General features: G+C 44.6%; 1 long non-coding RNA gene across 1 annotated transcript; it reads left to right on the plus strand.

Annotated features, from left to right (window-relative positions):
* Positions 1–1134: 1134 nt before the first annotated feature.
* Positions 1135–21980, plus strand: LOC139036069 (uncharacterized). The gene is made up of 2 exons (XR_011488797.1): positions 1135–1328; positions 19475–21980. It is a non-coding gene; the product is annotated as an uncharacterized lncRNA (long non-coding RNA).
* The last annotated feature ends 2067 nt before the right edge of the window (positions 21981–24047 follow it).

Raw genomic sequence — 24047 nt, forward strand, 5'->3', positions numbered from 1 at the left:
CAAGTACCTGTGGACCCTGCAACCCTAGGGGCCACTACAGTAAGTCCCCAGCTCACCAACTTTCAAGTTGTGAACTTTCAAATACGTGAACCTGCGTTCGCATGTCCAATCCCGTAAGTTAGTTCATGTAGTTGGTTCTGGTGTACGTGGTCACATGCGCGCCTCCTCTCTAAGTGGCTGTGCTTTTGTGTACTTACCGGTACTGTGGCTGTGCGGCACAAGAAGCTTACTAGTGAAGAGCTGATCTAATTGGAGGCCCTGATAGGGTTAGAGAAAGGACAAAGAGAGACAAGAGGAAGAAGTCCCTGAAGAACCAAAGAGGTTCACAGTGCAGGAAATGGCAAGGGGTTTTCTTTACTTGAGGAGGCACTGTTAGTTTTTCAGGCACAGGACCCAGACGTGGAATGGTACATAAAAGTGCAGCAGGCATTCAAAGAATGCAGTCCAGTGCTACTGAGTCATCAATGAGGAGGAAAAAAAAGAAAAGCTACTACCCAGACATCCCTGGATCATTTTATCAAGAGGGTAGATAGAATTGAATCTAGTAAGGAACCTGTGCCATTAACGTCAGGCATGAGTGAGATTGCAGGTTGCCCTCCGTCTGTGGCTGATGATCCTTCAGCTCTACCATCTCCCACCTTGTTTCCCTCCTCCAGTCGGTAACTCTTCTTGCTTCTTCACTTGATGCTAGCCCCTGTATGCCAGCTGTTGTACCGTCCTACTATACTTTTCAAGGTACTGTAAGATTAAATATGTTTTTATTTTCTATGCTTTTTAAAAATATTTGTGTGAAAAGTATCATAAACCTATTTCAGTACAGTAATAAATAGTCAGTTGTATTAGTTAGGGTGCCTAGGCTAATTTTGTTGGACTTAAGAACAAATTAGACTTACAAATGTGCCATTGGAACAGAATTCATTCATACATAGGGGACTGACTGTATTTACTTGTGTGATGAAGTAAATGATTGTGCAGTGCCCAACCTGTACAACCGGCAATTGGTCCTAGGTGTGACATTGATCCTGGTGGAAAAATTTGTTTAAAATGACATGAGTCTAAATCCAGCTTTGTTTTACATATATACACAGAATATCTTTGCATGGTTTTAATATACTCTAATTTTCTAGGAATGGAACTCCCATGACAACTAAGGGGACAATTGTCTTCTGTTCTGAATCTCTGTACTGAACTTTACCAAGAGTTGGTCACCATTTCAGAAACCGCTGTTCATATGGGCACAGTACTCATGGCCCTTAAGTCACCAGCACACCCCTCTCCATGGCCAGAGGCACTGACAGCCATCCGCTCATGTGGTTTCATGTTTAGGTGTAAGTATTTGACTTCCTTATTGTTGCTGAGCATTTACATATTGAAATATATATTCTTTTATTATAAGTTACTTTGATTTCTCCTTTATATTATAGTTGGGTCAATATATTGATTTTTTGGAAATTATGTGGATAGATTGGTTATATTATCTCTGCTTTCCATCCTGGGATAGTAAATGAGGCGTGACAAACCTGATAATAAAAGGAGGCTGTGGGTCTGATCGGCTGAGAGCTACAGTTGGGAGAATTCCAGCTTTCTCCAAGAAGCCTGTCTGGCCACTTTAATCCCACAGTCCCACTGAAGTCTCCTTTTCTGCCTTCCTAAATGAAGTTCTTTGTTAGATCTATTTTCCACTTCTTTCCATGATTGTCATCTCCTGAACAATCTTGTCAACTGTGTTCCTATAAACACATAACCTCCCTAGAGTCAACCTTGAAGGGATCACTCTTTATGACCCTAACCAGGCTCTGAAGAGAGGAGCCTTGCTGACTGAAGTGCACAGCTCAGGTAGAGACGAGGCTCCTGTGGGTCAACATAAGAAAGGGGCATCCACTGCAAGTAATGCAAAATCCAGAAAACCCATCACTCAGCGTGAGAGAGACCCTTGACTCTAGAATAGCAATTTCACAAGTCTCGTCAGTGTGAAGACTGATTTGTGTGTGTGCTAAGCTGCTTCAGTCATGTCCAACTCTTTGTGACCCTGTGTGCTGTAGCCCGCCAGATTCCTCCTTTCATGAGATTCTCCAGGTAAGAATACTGAACTGGGTTGCCATTTCCTCCTCCAGGGGATCTTCCTGTCCCAGGGATCAAACCCATGTCTTTTATGTCACCTGCATTGGAAGGCGGGTTCTTTACGACTAACACCACCAAAGGCTGATTAGGGGGAAAAATAGTTAGTGTGAAATCACTGAAAAAACAAACAAGCCACCCTAGTTCTGGGACCATTGGAAAACAATGTATTGGAAGTTCAAAGACTGGACATGTTGAGGACTTGAAAAAAAGATCTGATGTGGTGAGATAGTAACTTCAAAGCGACTTGTGCAGGCAAAGAGGCTTCCTTTGTAGATGGGAAGACTGGTCAAGCACAGAGACAGGGTTTAGATAAGTTAATGGATGACAGGATTGTCAAGGGTGATTAAGGGGAACTTGGCTCCTCTGGAGGTAAGTGGTGTCCTGGCGTCCTCACCCGAGGTGGACAATGAACCTGGGCCCTGGGAGGAAGGAGGCAACGCCAGGGTCTCAGTTATTTCTAGCGGTACCCTGAAAGGATGCAACAATCTACTTCCATTTTTTAAAGCGAAAAGAATAAAAAGAGAGGTGGTTAGATCACACACAGTCTGAGTCTTTAGAAAAAGGGTTTTTTTTTGGTGGGTATTTCAGTTCAGGGGAAGCATGAGAGAGAACTCAGTGGGAGTGCAGAGGGTGTCCAGAATTCCCAATGTAGTTGATGTCATCACTGAAGTTCTAGGACTCAGATTGCCTGTGTTCACATCCTGGCTCCATCGTTGAGTAGCTGGGTGACCTTAGGCAAGTTACCTAACTTCCTTGTGCCTCAGTTTTATCCCATCAAATGGACATAATGGTATTGTTACCAAACTCAACCGCTCACCACTTGAAAGCCAACACTCAAGAGACTAGGGTTCATAGGAAAGGAAAGTTTATTCAGGAGGCTGGCAACCTGGGGAGAAGGTAGACTTGTGTCCAAAGGCCAACACCCCATTACTGATCAGGGGTCAAGAGCTTTTAAAGAAGAGTTTCAGGGGTGCGGCAAAGTGAATCAGTTATACATATATATACATCCTCTCTTTTTTAGATTCTTTTCCCATATAGGCCACTAGAATATTGAGTAGGGTTCCCTGTGCTATACAGTAGGTCCTTATTAGTTAATCTGTCTTATATATGAAAGTGAAAGTGACAGTTGCTCAGTCGTGTCTGACTCTTTGTGACCCCATGGATGGGTAGTTCATGGAATTCTATAGGCCAGAATACTGAAGTGGGTAGCTGTTCCCTTCTCCAAGGGGTCTTCCCAACCCAGGGATCGAACCCAGGTCTCCCAGCTCTCTCTCTTATAGATAGTGTGTATACATCAATCTCAATCTTCCAGTTTGTCCTTCCCTCCACCCTTGGCCTCTAGTAGCCATAAGTTTGCTTCCGACATCTGTGACTATTTCTGCTTTGTAGGTAAGTTCATTTGTATCTGTTTTTTAAGATTCCGCATACAAACTGTTTGTCCTTCTCAAACTTCAAACATTGTAGATCAACTATACTCCAATAAAAGATTTTTAAAAATCAATCAATGTATTTAGCCATATTAGCAAACTAAAAAATAAAAACAAACCATGGTGTAAAAAGAAAAAAAGAGGAGCTTAAGGGTGTGGAATGACACAGTTCTGATAATCATCTTGAAATCGGTCTTGCAGTAGATCTGCATAATCTTGCTTGTTTTAGGTACAGCTAATCTTCAGTTCCAGGGTCAGTTTGTTTCCATTTCCTTGGGGCCCGTTCTTGGAATTGTGTACCATGGAGCAGCTTATGTCACAGCTGCAGCCCAGTCACCACGTAGCTAACTTCTTCCACCTGGCGGGAGTTTCCGTATCTGCAAAACAGCTTAAAAGAAAGGGCTCAGAATATTATCTACAGCCCTTGAGGGGAAATGAGAAGTCCTTGACTTTGTTTAGTGGTTAACTATTATTATTTTGTCTTGTTTGACTGTTTTCCTTTCTTTCTGCATTTTCTCACTTCTCTGATTAAATTTATTCTTTGGCTGAAGTTTCTCAACAGACAGGAGGCATGGTGGGGGTAGGGGGATGGGGGTGGAGCGGGAATCTGTCCTGGGAAGGCCTGTTAAGGTCCTGTTCCATTACAGGATTACTTTACTGAGTTGTGAAGATAAAAGTAGTTAACATGATATATGAAAATGTTTAGAACAGCACATGGTATATGCAGTGTTTGATACACATGTGTGATAGTTGTTCTTATTACTCCTGAGAACAGGGCCAAGCCTCATTAGCCCCACCTCCCTCCCTACGATGAACCAATGAAGTATGGCTCTGGGGGGCCAAGGCAGGAGCTGGAAGTCAGAGACGCCAAGGCATGGAGGTCAAGTGCCTTGGTCCTGGTTCTCTAAGCACTGTCTAGAGTAGCAAAGGCATTCGAAGTGGAGGTTAGCCCCTTGGCCTCAAAGATTCAGCTCAGTAGGGGGCAAAGAGTGACTGTGTGCCCCCAGGACATTGGATTGGAGAATGTGGCACTCAGGAGGGGGACTCTCTCTGGTTTCATCTCTTATGTATGAGCCATTGCTTAGAAGCAATCCTATTGAGAGGGTTGCTGAATCCTAGATTCAGGGGAGAAAGTGCCAGGATGGCTGGAGGGGATGAAACCCAGGCAGCTCGTAAGAGCCTGGGTCCCTGGATTCGGCAGGGTGGGGAAAGGCAAGCATCCTGACTTCTCATTTCTCCTCTGCCAGGCTCAATGGCCCCAAGCATGTTATCCCACTTACCCTCTCTGCCTCTTTCTCCCTGTATAAATGCCGTAGAGGGCATTGTTTCCCCAGGGCACTAGGGAACTGTAGGACTTTAGACCTGTAAGGGGTCCTAGAGGGTACAGCAGACACTGCCAGTGCCCACCCCATCCCCTCGTCTTTACCACGTGGATGCTCTGAGCCTGACTTCTGGCTCCAGCATCTGCAGTTCTTTGCCCGAGAGTTTTCTCCAGCCACTGATGCCCCTTTGTGTGCAGCAGCTCAGAAGCAGCCCTCCACCAGAGACCAACAGGATCATTGTATAAATATCCTAGCTCCTCCAGCCCATGGATGGGAACGGCTCTGAGATGTAGTCCTAGGTTGTCCCCCAGAATGTCCCCAGTGGGAGTGAGCTCCAGGTACCCACAGGACTAACTTGCTTCATAACTCACCCCTTATCCTTTTCTTCCCTTTCCTGATTCACTTTCCTACTCCTGGGGTTACCTCCCAAACAAGCTACCTGCCCAAAGCTTCATCTCAGTGTCTGCTTCTGCTGCACTAAGGCAGAGGTTATCTGGCTGAACGACTTGGGGTTACCGAAGTGAGATAATCACCAAAACACGCTTGCCTGTGTGCAGGGAGTAATAAATGCCCACCTAGCAGGGCCCAGGGCCAGAAAGCATCAGAACATTTGCATCATTAGGAAGACGTCCCTCCCTCCGCTCAGGAAATGATCATCCCTCCATCCCCAATCTGGGGAATCTTGTTGGAGGTAAAAGCTCTATAGTGAGACCTCCTTCTGGCTTCCCTCTCACCAGCCGTCTGTTCCTAATAACCCCACCCACGCACTGGAGCCTCTCTGACTTGATAGTGCAGGACACTGTCACTTGAAATTAATTGCAACTAATTAAAAATGATCCGGTTAGGACAATTGAACAATGGCGCTCCGGAGACCGCTTCATTCCCAGAGGTTCGGTGGCGTTTGCGGCTGCCGCAGCCCCAGTGGGCCATACAGGGCCATACATCATCGTGTCATTTTACATTGTTATTTCTCTGAAAGCAGCAATTTAAAAGAGTCTCAGATGAACCTTGAGCAACTTCGCACTAAAAAGAAAAATGTTACTGTCCGAGATCTGTAAAATATAACATATAGGCTCAAAGAGGCCGCTTGACATGAAAAGCGGCCTTAAGTTTGTGCTGTGATTTGCATATAATATATAATGTTGTAGTAAAAGGAACCCACAAAGCAGGCAGTGGCTGTGAACCATCGATCCTCAGCCTCTTTGTTCAAACTGGGTCACCTACTGTTCCCAGTTATTATTTTATCATGGCCATTCCTCATGTGAGGAGACGGGGTGGCACCTAATCCACTGAGTTCTAGGCACTGCTGTCTCTCCACCATACTAGTGGGAGACCCTGGGTCCTTCTGGAGTCTGACTCTGGAAGCATTGCAAGTCCCAAGTTGCCCTGTTGCTTTCCAAGCTGATGCCACTAGGACAAGAGGCAGTTCGGAGACTTGGAAGTCCTGCTGAGCAACCTAGCAGACCCCCACATCTCATTTCAAGGAAACTTAGACAGCCCAGTAGTGAATTGTGAGCTGTATGTATGTATGTATGTATTTGGGCTGCAAATCTCTCCTTTGAAGCCCCCAACTACCTCACCTCACTTTTGTGGGCTCCATGGCACCAAACCTCTCCACATCTACACGGCAGGGGAAAAGCAGGCATTTGAACAGAAAGGGGTATGTCAGAAAAAAGCATCTTCCAAAATTATTTTTCTAATGCTCTTGTTCATTCTGCAATTTTTAAAAAAATGAGGTGACTTTCTAGGGTACTAACAAAAATAAACCTCTGCAAAAGAGAAAAAGAAGTTCAAAAATTAAAAATCAAGATCTTTAAAGTTAAAGGGCTAGGAGAAATGTAAGAGACTACACAGATGAGAGGGAAAAAATGGCAAGTGGGTATGCATACCAAGTTTTATGTAATTACTAAAATTGGCCTCTGGGCTTCCTGGACACCAGAGCAAAAATGGAAAATAAGAAACATGATTAATTATCAATGTCAAGTGATCCTTAAAACAAAAGCGAACCAGCTCCTTAGAAGAAACAAGACATTTTTTGCATGGATCTTGTGTGGGTCATGCAGTGGTCAATATCCTCATGGCATCCTGGTGGCTGAGGCAGGGGCAAGGCTTGTGAAGACCTCTGCATTGGAAATTGGGGCCATAATCTGGTGAAGTCATCTCTCTGGGAGATCCAGGAGATGAGGATTAAATGTGCAATTCACCATTGGCTGGCTTTATTCAGGGATAAGACATAGGTACTACAGGAATGCAGGGACTAATCCCAGCCTCGAATACTATATGACACACTCATATGTGGAATCTAATTTTAAAAAATGATACAAATGAACTTATTTACAAGACAAAAATAGACCCACAGACATAGAAAACAAACTTACAGTTACCAAAGCAGAAAGTGGGGAGGGGAGGGGGATAAATTACGAATCAGGGATTAACATATACACACATCCCCAAATTACTCTCCATGAATAGTGTTTCTTTATAGCAGCTCTTCTTTTTTTCCTTTAGCACCTTCTTTTTTTTTTAAATTTAAGTATAGTTGATTTATAGTGTTGTGTTAGTTTAAGGTATATAGCACAAAGATTCAATTAAACATATATATACACACATATGTATATATAGTATGTATACATATTCTTTTTCAGATTCTCTTTCCTTATAGGTTATTAAAAATATTGATTATAGTTTCCGATGCTGTATAGTAGGTCCTTGTTTATTTTATAAATGGTAGTGTGTATATGTTAATCCCAAATTCCTAATTTATCCCCATCCCCTCCCCACTTTCTGCTTTGGCAACCATAAATTTGTTTTCTATGTCTGTGGGTCTATTTTTGTTTTGTAAATAAGTTCATTTGTATCATTTTTTAAAATTAAATTCCACATATGAGTGTGTCAAATAGTATTTGTCTTCCTCTGTCTGACTTACTTCAATTAGTATCATAATCTCAAGGTTCATCCATGTTGCTGCAAATGGCATTATTTTGTTCCTTTTAATGGTGAATAATATCCATTGTTTATATGTACCACCTCTTCTCTTTTAAAAATGTATTTATTTTTTATTGAAGGATAATTGCTTTATAGAATTTTTTCTTTTCTGTCAAACCTCAACATGAATCAGCCATAGGTATACATATATCCCCTCCCTTTTGAACCTCCCTCCCCATCCCAACCCTCTAAGTTGATATAGGTTGATCTATGCCAAAGCCTTTGACTGTGTGGATCACAATAAACTGTGAAAAATTCTGAAAGAGATGGGAATACCAGACCACCTGACCGACCTCTTGAGACACCTGTATGCAGGTCAGGAAGCAACAGTTAGAACTGGACATGGACCAACAGACTGGTTCCAAATAGGAAAAGGAGTACATCAAGGCTGTATATTGTCACCCTGCTTATTTAACTTATATGCAGAGTACATCATGAGAAATGCTGGGCTGGAAGAAGCATAAGCTGGAATCAAGATTGCCAGGAGAAATATCAATAACCTCAGATATGCAGATGACACCCCCCTTATGGCAGAAAGTGAAGAGGAACTAAAAAGCCCCTTGATGAAAGTGAAACGAGGAGAATGAAAAAGTTGGCTTAAAGCTCAACATTCAGAAAACTAAGATCATGGCATCTGGTCCCATCACTTCATGGGAAATAGATGGGGAAACAGTGGAAGCAGTGTCAGACTTTATTTTGGGGGGCTGCAAAATCACTGCAGATGGTGACTGCAGCCATGAAATTAAAAGACGCTTACTCCTTGGAAGGAAAGTTATGACCAACCTAGATAGCATATTAGAAAGTAGAGACATTACTTGGCCAACAAAGGTCCATCTGGTCAAGGCTATGGTTTTTCCAGTGGTCATGTATGGATGTGAGAGCTGGACTGTGAAGAAAGCTGAGCGCCGAAGGATTGATGCTTTTGAACTGTGGTGATGGAGAAGACTCTTGAGAGTCCCTTGGATTGCAAGGAGATCCAACCAGTTCATCCTAAAGGAGATCAGTCCTGGGTGTTCATTGGAAGGACTGATGCTTCCAATACTGAAGCTGAAACTCCCAATACTTGGGCCACCTCATGCCAAGAGTTGACTCATTGGAAAAGACCCTGATGCTGGGAGGGATTGGGGGCAGGAGGAGAAAGGGACGACAGAGGATGAGATGACTGGATGGCATCACTGACCTGATGGACATGAGTTTGAGTAAACTCCAGGAGTTGGTGATGGACAGGGGGGCCTGGCGTGCTGCGATTCATGGGGTCGCAATGAGTCGGATACGACTGAGCGACTGAACTGAACTGAGGCTGAATAATAGTCTGTTGTTTATAGTTCCACCTCTTCTTTATCCATTCCTCTGTCAGTGGACATTTAGGTTGCGTCCATGTCTTGGTTATTGTATGTAATGGTGCAGTGAACATTGGGGTGCATGTATCTTTTTGAATTATAATTTTCTCCTTACTATCATTATGTATTATTTGGGGGGTTTAAAAATAATTTTTTAAAAGTCAAGAAAACAATGCAATTTTGTTAAGAAGAATGAAGCAGCTCAGTGTTACTGAAAAAGTAAGATAGGAAGAGAAAATCTGGGTAAATGTAGATCAGATGTCTAAAAGTGGTTGTCTTGGGGAGCTAAGATTATAGAAGACTTTCATTTTCAAGTTAATCGTTTCTGTAACATTTTTATAACAGATATTTCAAAACAATTTTTTTTTATGGCTGCATTGGATCTTTGTTGCACTGCCCAGGCTTCTCATTGTGGTGGCTTCTCTTGTTGCAGAGCACAGGCTCTAGGACACGGGCTTCAGTAGTTGTGTCTCTCAGGCTTAGTTGCCCTGCAGTATGTGGGGATCTTCCTGGACTAGGGATCAAACCCATGTCCCCTGCATTGGTAGGCAGATTCTTAACCACTGAACCACTAGGGAAATACCAGTATTTATATATTTTTAACTTACTGTAATAATAATAATTTAAAAAGCAACATTTTAAGTCAACCTGGGTGATTGTCAGATTGACTACCTTTTATGAAAATTAAGAAACCTAATCAAGACTTATCCGAATGAATGGGTACCCTACTTCTGTTGGGCAGTGAGCCAGAAGAGAATCTGTAAGAAAGAAGAGTTTTTCTCAAGGAAACAGTAGCTATCTGTTCTGGCACACAAGATGAATGATCCCCACTCTGGCCTCTCAGAGCACTGATGCTTACCTGGGTTGGAGCTTATGGCAAAATCCAGAGGTTGGTGTAGTTCTGAAAAAAAAAAAAAATCACATTTAAAAATTATTGTTGTTTCATGGTAAAATAATATATTTGAATTATTACTTAATTTTTAACATCCTGGCTATTTCCTTCTCTTTGTCTCTCCCTGACTCCCTCTGTTTTCAAGGTAGCCTGTTCTATACTGGGTGCCTCAGGGAAGAGATGGGGCAGCAGAAAGAGAAAAAAAAAGGCTCATCCTTGCTTTTGACTCTCAAAGACTTAAGGACAAAGACCCAGGGAAAGAAAAAATAATGATCAGAGAGACTATCTTACTCTCAAGAGTAGAAAATGGGGAAATGGGAGGATGAGAGGAGAGGATGCTAGGAGGTTTGAGGCCGATGCTGGTGGTACAGAGACAGCCTCCTGGGAGCTCAGAACTTCCTCTCAGAGAAGATGAATCAACACCCTAGTCCACAGCCTCCATCTAAGGGCTGGGAGGGACATCAGGAAAGTCCTGGAGTCCTGCAGGGCTTCAGGAGAGGGTAGCTCCCACTTCTCTCTCTAGGCAACTGCTTTAGTCTTTTCTCTCACTGTCAAACATCTTTTCTTGTTCCTCTTTCTGGTTGGCTGAACATGGCTGCTTCCAGGTTTCCTGCCTTGATTTAATACCCAGAGCCAGACTGACTTCTCTCTTGATTCTCTAACCCTTGCTCATGGAGCCATCTGTGATTGGCCTAGCTTGGATTAGGTGCCCAACAGGCATCCCCAGGCACCCCTGGACCATTCTGCTGTGTTTAGGGGCTGAGGTCTCTGTTGCAGTCATATTTAGTGTCAGCTTTCCCTTTATCCCAGTCCTGACTTCCTAGTTTCCTTACAGGTGGCACTTCCCCATAAACCTGCTATGTGCAGCTCTCCATCATCTCAGCATCTATTTCCAATCTAAGATACTTGCCTTGCAGGCTTTGTCCCTATAAGATATCTGGGGTCAACACTAAGGGCTGTGGTCACTTACCTGTCTGGAAAGTGCTTCCTTGGAAAGCAAGGGGGCTCCAAACACCATTCCACATCAGTAGACAGTGGGAGATTGAGGGAAGAGCCCTGGGATGAGAGAATTTGGGAGCCCTGGGTTCTGCCACTGATGAACTGTGTGACTTGGCCAGTCAGTTACTCCTCTGACTCACAAGTTTCTCAAATGCAAAAAAAGGATAGGAATTTCCCACCTCACAGGGTTAATTCAGAGTTCATTTAGAGGATCTAATTAAATGGGTCTCTAACAGTGCTTGGCACAAAGTAGAAATATTATACATATGTGAAAAGCTTGGCTTTCAGAGTTTCCTGCCCATCTCCATACCTTCCTCCCTCTGTCCCCACACCCATCCCACTCTTTCATACCAGGACAGGTGTGGCCATCAACAGAAGGACCACATGACCCTCACCAGGAACCTCTAGCTTCATGACCTGTTATCACTTCCTTTGGCACTCTGCAGAGACTTTGCATACACTGTATGCATGTTAAGTTATTTTGAAAAAACAAGTCATAGTGTGTCATGTTCTCTGCTCCAAAGGCTTCCCATCCCACTTAGGATCTAGCACGCTGGCTCTATCGTCATTCTGATCCTTTTCTGCTCTTCATCCTCTCACTTTCTCCAGCCATGTTTGTCTCCTAGCTATGTGTCAAACACACTAGGCATATTGCCACCCCAGGGCCTTTGCACATACCACTCCCTCTCACTGCAATGCTCTTCTACCTGGCTCAGTCTCTCACACCTTCAGGTTCTTACATAAAGTCAGTGAGACCTTTCCTGACATCTCCGTCCCCATTTAAAATAGCAAATTTTATTTGCATTAAATAAAATTTAATTTTAGCATTGCTTCTTAGCATTGCCTCTCCCCTCTCCACTCTAGTGCTCGTTAACATCTGACATGCATTTTATTTATCATTGTTTATCTTTATTAGAATGTAGACTCCATGACGGGGAAGGCAATGGCACCCCACTCCAGTACTCTTGCCTGGAAAATGCCATGGACGGAGGAGCCTGGTAGGCTGCTGTCCATGGGGTTGTGAAGAGACGGACATGACTGAGCGACTTCACTTTCACTTTTCACTTTTGTGCACTGGAGAAGGAAATGGCAGCCCATTCCAGTATCCTTGCCTGGAGAATCCCAGGGATGGGAGCCTGGTGGGCTGCCGTCTATGGGGTCACACAGAGTTGGACACGACTGAAGTGATTTAGCAGCAGCAGACTCCATGAGGACAGGGCATTTTGCCCATTTCATTCTCTACTATGGCCCGTGACAGTATCTGGCATTCTACAAATGCTCAGTATAATTTTGTTAAATGAGTGAATGAATGTGTTTACAGGCACTTGAAACTGAAGAGAGCAAGCCTACTAGTGAAAGCAATGGTAAATCAGTGTCAGCCCATGGGAAATGAGGGACAAAAGACCCAAGCTTAGCTAGAATCTCTTAAGCTTTCTTGCCAGGCCAAAGCAGGAGCCAGGCTCTGCCCTGCTGCACCTGCCTGAGAGTGTGTTGAGGGCAGGAGCCACCTGTCTATTAGCTGAGTGCCCACCTTAGTCCCTAGCAGGTAGCAGATGCTCAGTGAATGTTTGCTGGTTATGCCAATGCATCAGGTTGCTGGGAGATGAGGGGCAGTAGCTATGCCTTTGGTCATAGAGGAAAAGATGCTGATATATTCACCTGCCTCTTATCTCAGCCCTTGGCATTGGCCAGTGTTTCCCAATGTGTAGAACCCCAGTGCTAATACGTGTTATGGATGTCAAAAGGTGTTAAGTGGGAAAAGTGTTTTGTGGTCAAAACAAACTTGAGAAATGCTGGATTAAATAATGTAAAACAAGTTTCCTGACTTTGGGACTCTTAAGAGCCTTTAATATGTCAATACTAATTATAAATCCAAGAGGGGGCTTATATTTTGAAAATGTTTCCATACTTATCTGACCACAAAACACATTTTTCAAAGAGAGTGGGGTTCCACTGAGTTTTCTTTGGGAAACACTGACCTGGCTCACACCTATCAGACACAGGAGAGATTTGGGAGGAAATCTAGTGCATCACTCCCTCTTCACAAAGGAGGCAAGAGAGGCGAAGACCAAAGAGGTTTAAAGGGATGGATTGCAGAAAACACAGCAAGCTGGGTTCTGAGCTAAAATTCAGCTCTGGTCTCCAGGACACTTGCTGCCTTTGGTCATGACTTCTGTGGTTCTGAACTCTGGCTTGTCAGGCCCACTTTGCTTACTTGCACTCTCAGGGCCACAGAGACTAGGAATAGGAAGGCCCTCAGAGATATGGAAGTTCCATTCCTAACCTCACTGCCTGTTTGTGACCCCAGCTTCCTGGCCATGACCCACCTCTGGGCTTGTAACCTGTACCCGGCTATCCAGTGCTCCTCACCAACACCTCCCCCTCTGCCCATCAACCCTGGTTTTCAAAGTGTGGCCCCAGGACCAGCAACATCAGTACCATCTGAGAACTTGCTAGAAATAGAATTCTTCGACCTAACCTCGGACTTACTGAAAAGAAACTCAGGAGGCAGAGGCCAGCTATCTGTGTTTTAAAAAGCCCTCAGGTGGTGCTTCTTTTAATTTTATTGGATTATAGTTAATTTACAATTTTGTGTTAGTTCAGGTGGACAGCAAATTGATTCAGTTTACATATACATATATTCATTCTTTTTCAGATTCTTTCCCCATATAGGTTATGGAAGAATATTGGATAGAGTTCCCTGTGCTATATACCAGGTCCTTGTTAGTTATCTGCTTTATATATGTGTGTATATATATACATATATAAAATATATATAAAAATATTACACACTACATACATAAATGTATATATATGTGTGTGTAGTGTATATGTTAATCCCATAGTGTGTATGTTGATCCCCAGCTCCTAGTTTATCCTTCCCCCCAGCCCATGTTTCCTCTTTCGTAAACATAAGTTTGTTTTCATTATCTATATTTATAAAACAGAACTTATTTTCTGCTTTGTAAATAAGTTCATTTGTATCATTTTTCAAAATTAGATTCCATGTATGAGTGATGTCATGTGATATCTGTCTTCCTCTTGTCTGACTGACTTCACTTTAGTATGATAATCTCTAGACTCATGCATGTTGCTGAAAATGGCATTATTTCATTCTTTTTTGTGGCCGAGTAATATTCCATTGTATATATGCACCATACCTTCTTTATCCGTTCTTCTGTTGATGGGCATTTAGGTTGTGTCCATGTCTTGGCTACTGTAAATAGTGCTGCCATAAATTTAGGGGTGCATGTATCTTTTTGAATGATGATTTTCTCTGGATACATGCCCAGGATTGGGATTGTTGGATCACATGGTAGTTCTATTTTTAAGTTTTTTTTTTTTTCCCAAGGAGCCTCCATACTATATTCTGTATAGTAGTTGTACCAATTTGCCCTTAGATGCTTTTGACTCACACTGAGGTTTACCAACTGCTGCTCTCAGCTGGCTAACTCTGCTCAAGCAGCTGAGGGAAAGGCCTTTTCTTAACCTCCAGGCCCTCCAGTAAGCAGAGCAGGAAGCTTCTCTTTTCTCAGTAAGGGTCATGGAAAACTCCAGACACAAAATCTTTTTTAGAGATTCCTGTAGCTCAGTGGGTTCCAACCACTTGAACTCGGTGCCCTGAAGTGAACCTAAGCCCTGAGGTTAATTTATATCAGCCCCATTTTATTAGTTGGTCTAACTGATAGATACAATTTTATAAAACAGCCCTGTGTTGGAGGTGGTTCAGGGTTGAATTGCATCTGTCAGCACGGTCAGCACCGCCTCCGAAAGAAATCATGGTGGGAGGAAGGCTGTGCTTAGCCTGCTTTGAGGGGTCTGGACATGTCTGAGGCTTGCCTCCGTCCCCTCAAGCTGAGGTGGGACCCTTTCAGTGCACCAGGAGAAGTGCTTCAGCTGGATTTAGTAACTCAGTTCTGGGATATTTTCCTCTCAAACCCATCTGCTTCCTATATTTCCCTCCAGGCTGATGTGGGCCTGACTCAATGGTGACCTCAGGGTTGCTGCACTGAATAATTCTCAGGAATGCCATTGTGTGCAATGCAAAGTCTATGTGGCCAGAAGTGGTGGTCCTCAGACCCCTATTCTCTTCCTTCAGAGAGAGGATCACCCCTCTTCCTGCTCTCCACCCACTCCTCGTTCTTCAGGTGAATGGGAAGGGCCCATTGGAAGGTTGGCGGGAGAAGGAGGGGTGGTTCTATCTGCTTGCTTCTGAGAGATGCAGCCGTGAAAGTCTCCATGTTGTATCTCCTGTCATGGGGAGGGTATTGGTCACCCACTCACTCATTCACTCACTGACTCGCTCACTCAGCCCGGGCAGCAGTGCCAGCTGCTGTGGCAGCCCTCCATCCATCCTCGTCATTCAGAGGCCTCTGAAAGTACGCCTGTCAATATAATGCACGGCCTGTTGAGGGGAAGTGACATTTTGAATAGTGGACACTTTTCCAGGAGCATTCATCCTGGGTCAGCCTCATGATAAATAAACACGTGTGGCGTCTGGAGTCAGCAGGCAGGATACAATGACCGAGACGCCGGCACAGATGCACATACCATAAGGCTGCGTTGACGGGGTAGAGGTAGGATGGGAGAGAAGGGGGAGTGGGAAGGCTCTGGGAGCAGACTTGGGGAAGAATTTATCTCCCTTCTTCCTGGCACCTCCGGGGGAAACAGGAAGCAGAGGGAGCTTCAATTTCCCTTGATCCCTGAACCACCAGAGGGGGGTTCCCATCACCCCCTCTGCTCCTCACCTGTCCACCCCCCTGCAAAAAGAACCCCAGTCCCTATCTTAATTACCCCTAACAGTGTCCTAAACAAAGTATTTATAAGGCTTACTGCGTTTGTCTTCCCGTTCCTATTAATAAAGTCTGGGAATGGAGGGAAGAAATATGGGTGGGTGACAGAGTTTTTAATGGTGCCTCACCTTAAATGCATTTTAAAATATGTAAATCAATAAAAAAATTATTTGTAATAGCAGCCTAAGAGTGCTGGTTAGCCTGGCGCGGAGTGAAATGCATGCTACAAGCCCTATTACCATACATCCTGGGAGCTGTAGTTAGGATTAATCTGTCAAAGGGGATGGTTTAGTGTTGATGAATATGACATGTGACCATTAACGATGTTGATTTTATCTCCCGAGATTAGCATGATTTACTTCGGATGGATAATAATGTCATTTGCTTGATGCAGTAGATCTGTTTACGAGCTGATTAAATTGTAAGGCCTTGCCTCATTTCACGCTATTTGGTTTACAGCTTCATTACCACAATCACAAAAGCTGGGGAAATGTCCCACATTCCATGTCACAATAAATCACTGCTTCCCGTTGCTGGGATGGATTTTAGCAGTTCTGCCCAGCATGGACCATTCTTGGCTCCCTACTAATCTGTGATCCAGAATACATTAGGGGGATCTTCAGGAACACTGGAATGAGAAGGGGCAGGAATCCTCTTGGATCTTTTAATTGAGATTAAGGAAGTCCTTGAGTAATTAGCTGTAACAAATTAGCTTATCATTTAGACAGTGAAGTCACTGTTTTTGTTGCAGGGGCGATTACCATAAATACACAGAAAAGTGATGCTCAACGAATCGGAGGGATGCTCCTAAGCAAATTTCATTTCCACCCTGTTATCCTTTGCTCTGGGAGAGGGGTGACCTGGATGCAAGGTGTGTGTGTGGGGTGTGTGTGTTAGATTCTCAACCCTGCCATGCTTCTTCAAAGTGGACGGGGTGGGCCTGTGCACCATGCACCCATAGCAGAGCCCTGGCCACCTCAGCACCTTGGGGTGGGGTGTGCTGAAGCAGAGGGAAGAGTGGAGGGCACCTGGGTCAGAAGAGAAGTGTGTAAATCACAGACCTGTTCACGCCAACTCTGCATCCAGAGTGACCTGGCAGCAGGCTTCTTTACTCTGCATGTAGGAGAAGGAGGGGGCACGTGGAATGGAAAAGACAGAGTCCTTTACCCCTCAAGAAGCTGGGGAGGCAGAAAACAGGCCGGAATGACTGTGTTTCTAATAACACCATTTCTAAGACTTTTTGAGTTCTTAGTAAATGCCAGGTCCTATTCTCACCACAGAGATCACTCTGTGAGGTTGGGATTATTATTCTCATCCCATGTTATAGATGAAGAGATAGAGCCTCTGTGGGAGGTTAAACACGTGCCTAAGGTCACAGAGCTGGTCAGAGCACAGGCGGAGTTTGAACCCAGGTGACAGGGCCCTGGAGCTTGGCACGGTGCCTGTAGGCTGATGTTGTCTTTGGTTCAGAATGAGGCCATTGGGGCAAGGGCAGAGACTTTTCAGGACTTTCGCTTCTTACTCCTGAATTGAAGCCTGTGACCTTGAATGGGTCCTGTCTACAATTAATTAGGATCAGCAGTAAACAGGAGTGAGGTCAGGTCTTAAATAGGAACCTTAGTCAGATTTTGTGATGAGCACTCACAAAAGATGCAAAACTATACTTTCTGAAGGTCAGGTCTTTGGGAATAAAAGCAATCATTTCAATGGGCACAGGTAACCTCTCTCTGCTTTTGGCTGAGTACCTCCCTAGGATGCTGTGGGTCGAAGGGAAAGATTGTGAACCTCTGAAAGTTCTGCAGAAGAGGCAGTCCCATTCCAAAGCTCCATGCAGATTCACTTCTGAACTTGAGATGTGGTCCTCAGATGCCTGCATCCCTTAACCAGAGCTCATCACTGTCCCTTATAGCAGAGGCCACATGGCCCTCCAGTCTCCATTCTCCTTTTGTCCTGCCCTAGAACCCTAATGTATGATTGACTTCAACAAAATGCATTTCCAAGCCTCTTTTGCAGCTAGATGAACCATATGACTAATACAGTTGCCATTTATTAGGCATTTATTCTGAGCCAGACCCTGTACTAAGTGTTGGTTGAGACAAAGATACATAAGGTTTGAACATAGTCCTCAGAAAACCTGGCTGTCACTTGTCTGTCATTCGTTGATTTGGCAATCTGTCAAGTGTTTAATTGATCTATCTATCAATCAGCATTTCAGCTACTTGATCAATGCCCAGACCTTTGGCCTGTCAGGAATTAGTCCTAGTATTGAACCCTCCAGGTGCATAGAGAACAGACTGGCCACAGATGTGGGATGTGTAGAATTTGATGCCAGGCACAGGGATAAATCCCAAGAAATCAACATGCTCTTATCTTACACATAGGAAAAAATTAACTTAAGACTTAAATGTAAGACTTTTATGTTGCTATAAAACTCCTAAAAGAAAACATAAGGACACACACATAGGCACAGTAACTATGTGAACTGATGAATGTGTTAACTAACCTGATTGTGGTGATCATTTACAAGGTACCCCAATAATGCTCTGGCTGTGAAACCATGCTCACCTCCTTACCAAGCCCCACCCAGCCACTCCTGCCTAGTTGGGGATCATGGCTCTGGAGCCAAGTCCCCCCTGAGGTCTCTTATCCCTCAAGAATGTGGTGCTTCTAACCACCTTCTTATCCCTGATCCTCTGGGTCTAACTCTTGGCCACAGAGGTTTCCCCTGTGACCTTCATCCCTCTGTCTCTCCAAGTTCGTCATTTGTTCCTTATGCAGATATTCTAAGGGGAAGTGAATATATTAAAGGGAACACAGCGACTCTCCCATCCCTTGTTTGAAGACCTCCTGCTCCCCTACCATTTCTCTGCCACCGACTGTCCTCTTGGCCCTCTGGGGATGGAGAGAGAAAGGGTGCAGCCTGGGAGTGTCCTTTGTGGGGAGGACAGTGAGACCCAGCCTAAAGGGGGCCAGAGAGGCAGCCGTGCTGGCGGTCCCAAGGCTGGTCAAAGCAACAAGGTGGGGGCTAGATAAACGGACATGTCACGGCAGGAGAAGGGTCAAGCAGAAGACAAACAGAGAAGTATGGGGATGGGCAAGGTCAGCCCAGGGTCATCCCTTTTCTGTGAGCTTTGGGGTAGTCTCCTAGGGTGGGAAAAGGGAGTCTGACCTGTATCAGTTACCTATTGTTACAAGAAAAAGACTCCAAAATTTAGTGGCTTAAAACAATAACATTTATTTGGTTCATGCATCGGCAACTTGAGTGGAGCTTTGTGGGGAGAACTTGTCTCTGGTCCCGTCAGGATCACCTGAGGTGGCCTGAAGGCTGGGGGCTGGGATCGCCTGAGTCTCATCACTCCATGCTGGCAGTTGATGCTCCTGTGGGCTGAGACCTCAGCTGGGCTGTTGCCACAACACCTACATGTAGTCTGTCCATGTGGACATTTGGTTTCTTCACAGCACAGGGTTCCCAGGATGAGCATCCCTAGAGGAAGTGGCATCACCTGTCCTGACAGCCTCAGTCACATGGTATCATTTCTGCTCTCATCACAGGCCTGCCCAGGTTCACACAGTATCCCTTCTGCTCTCATCACAGGCCTGCCCGGGTTCAAGGGGAGGAAACTCGAGCCCCACCACTTGAAGGAAGAGTGACAACTTCATTGCATAAGAAAAATACACAGGATGGGATGTATGGCCGCCATCTTTGGAAAATACTATTGGCAAAATATATGGAAGCATCCTAAGTGCTCATCAACAGATGACTGCATGAAGAAGACGGTACATATACACAATGAAATATTACTCAGTCCCCTAAAGAATGAAATTCTGCCATTTGCAACAATGTGGTTGGACTCAGAGAGTATGTTGCTTAGTGCAACAGGTCAAAGACAAATATTCTGTTATTACTTATATGTGAAGTCTTAAAAAAAATGAATGTATATGACAAACAGACTCACAGATACAGAGAATAAACTAGTGGTTAACCCTGAGGAAAGGGAAGTTTGGAAGGGTGAGATAAAGGTATGGGATTAAGAGACACAAATTACTATGGATAAAATAAATAAGCAACAAGGGTATGTTATAGAGCACAGGGAAATATAGACATTATTTTGTAATAGCTTTAAATGGAGTATAGTCTATAAAACTATGAATCAAAATGTAGTACACCTGAAACTAATATAATATTAAACATCAACTACACTTCAATTAAAAAAAAATAAAAATAAAAATAAAGCAACTATTAGGTTGGCCAAAATATTTGTTTGGGGTTTTTGTAACATTTTACGGAAAGCCCCAAACTAATTTTTGGCTAACCCGATGCTGTTGGCAAAAGGACTATTCCTCATAGGACTTTCTCAAGAGTCTCAGGCTCCATTGTTAGCCCAATTTTCTTCTTCTTCCCTTGCACTTCAGATTTCAGCTCTTTCTTCTGCTAACTACTCACAAACTTATATTTCCACCCCCTGAAGGCATGAGAAACTTAACACAAAATCTACACTGTGTATTCTCTGCCAAAGCCTGCTGCCCTTCGGAATTTTTTCCAGGTACCCAGACGTGGTAACTCCTGGTTAGCCCTCCGACCCCAGATCTATTCTCCCCTTCTTCCTTGCACATGGTCACAGGGCAGAAATAACATTTCACAGCCTCCCTTTGCAGCTGGCCAGGTGACTATGAGCAACGTCTTCCCCACTTGTTCAGAAGGACACTGCTTGCCCCAGACTTCCCCGCTCTCCCCTTCCCCTGGGTAGGAATAACACCCATATTTAATCACACCAGGGAGCACAGAATCCTGGGGGGATGAGGGAACACCAAGATGGAAGGCACTTGGGGTCCTGAATCACGTCACGGAGCAGAGCAGCCTCACAAGCATAGATGATGGAGGCCGGAGAGAACGTTCCATCTGATTTAAGTCACTGTATTTGGGGAAGGGGCTTTCTTTCTTTCTTCTTTATTTTTACAGCGGTGTAGCCCAATACCATAGGCTAAGACCTCAGGATCATATGTGCCTTTCCTCTCTCCTTTCCAACCCCTGCCCTTCACCGAGTCCAGTCCATCCTACCTCCTTGCCATCCCCTGGGAAGGTCCTGGCTTTGTGTGTCCTAAAGCTGCCCCCGGCTTTCATCTCTCACCTTCTCCTGTCTGAACCACCTGATGTCTTAGTCTCTTTTTCTCCAATCTCATTGTTCTATCCCATAATGGTACTCCTCTGCTCAAAGACCTCTGATGTCTCCCCATTGCTTACTGAAGGACAGGACACCATCTGTTCCCACCACACTCCCACCCACTCCCCTTACCACCACCACATCCCTGCCAAACACCCTTATGGGCAGTCCTGCCTCCATGCCTTTGATTTCATTCATCTGTTCTCCCAATTCCCAAGATCCCCCATTTGCCACCCATTAAATGCTTAATCATTGTCCAAACCCAGATCAAGTGCTGTCTCCTCCCTGAAGATTTCTGTATCCTCCTGTAGAAATTAACCCCATGCCTCCAGTGAGATAGCCCTTATCACAGCTCACCTTAAGGCAGTAATATTTTCTGTGAATCACTAGACTGGACAGTAAGTTATCTGAGGGCAGACCTGGTGTATCCTAGTCATCTTCCTACTGCCTCCATGCCTAAGAGGAGGCCGTGTATGCAGCAGGGACTCCTGATGTGCTTGCCAGTGAATACTCGCTTTCTATGTCTGGTGGACCACACCTTGGACTGGGCAGTGGTTTTGTCACAGGTGACCAAGGTTGTCTTCCCTCTGCCCTTGGAGATGTCCCCAGGAACCGGGAGGCCAGAGGGGCTGCCCTTCCCACATTTCCCTGGGGGCTGGGGAAGGAAGCAGAACCTGTCAGTTGAAGTACACAGGTTTTAAGGCATGGTCTTTGGAGTGAGACAGTTCTGGCCTTGAATTTTCGCTCACCACTTGTTGGCTGTGTGACTTCCGGCATGTTACCTAACCTTTCTGAATCTCAGTTTTCTAACAGGGGGTTAATATAGCACTATCTCCTAGGGATCTTGTAGGGATTAAAAAAAGATAATATAAAGTAATATAAAGCTCTTTGCACGAGGAAAATGCTCACTAAATGATAATAATCATAATAATCCATTTCTTTCCTGTGGTCTGAGAGTCTGCTTGGTGAGGGCACCAGGGAAGCCTCCACCCTATGCCTGGCCCACTGGAATCCTTGCTGCTGGATGGGGTTTCTCTATGGACCAAAGGTAGAGAGTGCACATTGTCACCACTGTCCTGGTCACAGCTGGGCAGTTTGCTGGCTGCTCCCAGAAGGTAGAGGAGAGGGAGCAGGGCTGGTTTCTAGTGAGGCTGGAGGAAGGGTCCAGCTGCCTGTGGCTCACCCCAAAGGGAAAGGGTTAAACCAGAGCTGGCTGGTGTTAGTTGCTAAGGGTCCAGTGGCAGGGGTACTGAGCTGGGAAGGTCACTGAAGCTTCTCGAAGCCAAGCACCACCCCCCACCTGCCATATCAGGTGGGCGGCCAGGTGCTGTAAAGGATCTGGACTCTAGGTGACCAGTTCCAGGTTCTAGGACAGGTAAGGGCAACTGGAAGATAGCCTACCTACTCTGAGGTCAGAGAGGAGGCTGCATTCTCCCTAATTACCCCCCTGCACTAAGCCTGGGGGAAGCAGACCCCATCCAAATCCTCCTCACTGACTGGAAGGAAGATCCTCACTTCCCACGGGCTCGGGGTCTGAGTGGTCGGATGTGCAGGTTGCAGCGGGACTAGAGTATGTGTGTCCAGTGATGTGCTAATAAATGCTTAATAATCAGCTCTCTTGGGGAAAAAAGCCTTCACTTACAGTGTTTGCAAATTGCTATGGTGTAAATATTCCCACCATGTGCCTCAGGGTATTTCCCAAGGGCATATTTTTTTTAAATTTTTTATTTAAATCTTGGATTTCCTTTAAGATCAAGGATTGAAAATCTGCAGGTCCATGAGCCCCCTGAAATTATTTTTCCAATGTTGAGTATGTGTATTTATTTCTATAAAGAGGGGCCATTGCTTTTATCGAATTTTCAAAAAAGGTTGTGGTTTCTGCGTCCTTCCCTCAACCCACAAAGGGCTTAAGAACTAGTGATGTGGAGGGTATAGAATTCCCATACCACAGGAATCGCCCCTGTAGAATGTTAGGGAGAGATGTTTATGAAGCATGTGAAAGAAAAATGGCAGAGAAATAGAGAGACATGCAAAGTCAGCCCAGAACCCTGAAATGTTTCCCTTTTTGAGACCGAAGGCTGAGGAAACTTCCAGCAACAGGGCAGCCAATCTGCTCACATGCACAGATCTCTGTTCCTGCTTTTTCCTTACCCTTTCCAGCCCTAGGAGTCTCCTCTTGCCTTCCCTACTCCGCCACCTCTCCTCACTCCCCAGGACCCTGTTCCAAGGACTGCTGCTGTATGGGTGTGTGGAGGCATGATTAGAACCCACTCGGGTGTCACTATGATTCAGCAATAATGTTTGTTTGGTTGTGTCTTGTTTCTTTTACATTTCTGTAGTTACACTGTAATTATTTAAGGTAAAGTTAGTGCAAAGTTACATGAGCACTGGGCTGTCTCTGCTTTGAGTTGGAGACTATATTTTTGCAAATAACGTGGAAAGGAGGTGGGGGGTAGGTTTACAATGCTACTCCCTTTCATCCCCTGAGATTTTTGTTTTCTTTGTTGTTGTTGCTGTTTTTTTTTTTTTTTTTTCTTTTAACAAATATGATCCCTTCTTCTTAGCTTAGTATTTTGTGCGGGGTGCAGGACCAAAATGAACGGGTCTCTAACTGAAGATCTTTATAGGAATAAAAATTACTTTTTGATAAATCCCACTCTAAATCATTGCAGTATACAACTCCAAACACCTAGAGGGGACAAGAATTACAACTTCTGAGGGCGTATAAGTATCACCCCTGCCCACTTTATCAATAAGGATCTGTGGTTTAAAGAAGCAAGTCATCAAATAGTGACCCCCTGGAAGGCCACCACCAAGAAAGCTCTCTCCTGATTCCAGTTCTAGGTTAACCTATCTGTGGATTGCAGGGGAGTCTGCTAATGTCCTGTCCCAGTTCCCACCCTTTTTGCTCCCTTGAGTATCAGAACCCTGACTTTATTTGTGGCAGCAGTGCACCCAGCTAACATTATGCTCCCCAGCTTCCTTTGCAGCTAAGCATGGCCACGT

This window comes from Odocoileus virginianus, chromosome 7, assembly GCF_023699985.2.
Source record: "Odocoileus virginianus isolate 20LAN1187 ecotype Illinois chromosome 7, Ovbor_1.2, whole genome shotgun sequence".
Taxonomy (NCBI): domain Eukaryota; kingdom Metazoa; phylum Chordata; class Mammalia; order Artiodactyla; family Cervidae; genus Odocoileus; species Odocoileus virginianus.